We start from the raw sequence: 1,263 nt of genomic DNA, 5'->3' as shown, positions 1-1,263 counted from the left end.
TACCGCTTGGTGCCATTGTATAGGAAGCCAAGCAGTTTTACAGGCTCTGTAAGCTATACTTTGAATCGGGGTTCCTCGCTATACAGATATGTATGAACTGTGAAGAAAATTTCTTGGTTGTCCGGAGAGTTGAGCTGATGGGGGTCTGAGATTAAGTCACGTCAAATGCACCAGTTTTCGCAGATTGGTGGGTGAACGATGGTCCTATCTGGTAGCTTCCAGTGACCCAAATTTTGACGCCTAGGTGGTGAAATTTAAGTAATCTGCCTTTGCAGTCGAATACGCACAGCCTTAACTTTATTGGTTTTGAATTTTCTGGTAGAGGAAAGATGCGTGTGTGATGTCGACAGACCTAAAACGTCATGTTTGATCCAAAATTGCATTGTGACTGGGTGACAAACTGATTATTTTGACTTTTGGAGCCACTGCGCCATGTAGGCGGTGCCCAGCATGTAGTGTCTGGTAAACTGTCAAGAATGGCATTGCATAAAACCGTGAACAGGGCCCAGCCAGGCTCACTTGGACAGACCCTTAGAAGGTCAATGGGTCTTCCAATGAAGTAGCTTGTACGTTGGCAGTTGATGCAGTTGATAGCAATGCGTTAATGGCCTTGCGCAATAGGTGATGCTGTCGTGTGCCACATCCTGGTACACCTCGACCGTAAATGCTCTACATGCGTCTGTCCGGTTATTGGGTGTCAAGCAACTAAAGCACAACTTAACCTCCCTCATGATAATTGGGAAGGCTTGAAGTGTGACACAGTTTTATAGCGAGTGGCGGAAATGTACACTGCACAACTAATGACGCTGGATGCAGAGGAAAAATGTGTGAATGATCATCATTCGCACGTCAGTTAAAATGATCTGCACTTATACTAAATGCATGACTAGCACTTCTGGCTGGCTTCAAAAAGTACTGAACCAACCAGCAAAAGGACAGCTTTTTAGTTCGTTCTGACATTGTCCGAAACCTTCATCCATTCCCAGAGAAGGTGCTCGGGCATTCGCAATAGGGTCCGATTCGAGTATATCAACCAATTCCACACGGCACTATAAAACATCTGCAGCTATTCGTCTGGCATACCAGTTTCTTTAAAGCGTCAGTGTCCTCAACATCTGCAGTGCTTCCACTCAATAAATTATTGTTGAAAAATTCAACTATGTCGTGGGACCGTCGAAATTCCCTATGAAGGATATCCATGACTATTTCAAAGCCCGGAGCCGACGACCCAACGGTCTGACCTGCTGGGCTACAGGGGTTGGC

The sequence above is a fragment of the Opisthorchis viverrini genome (genome assembly GCF_000715545.1).
Source record: "Opisthorchis viverrini unplaced genomic scaffold opera_v5_208, whole genome shotgun sequence".
NCBI classification, from domain to species: Eukaryota; Metazoa; Platyhelminthes; class Trematoda; order Opisthorchiida; family Opisthorchiidae; genus Opisthorchis; species Opisthorchis viverrini.
Note: the sequence above shows the minus strand (reverse complement) of the source record.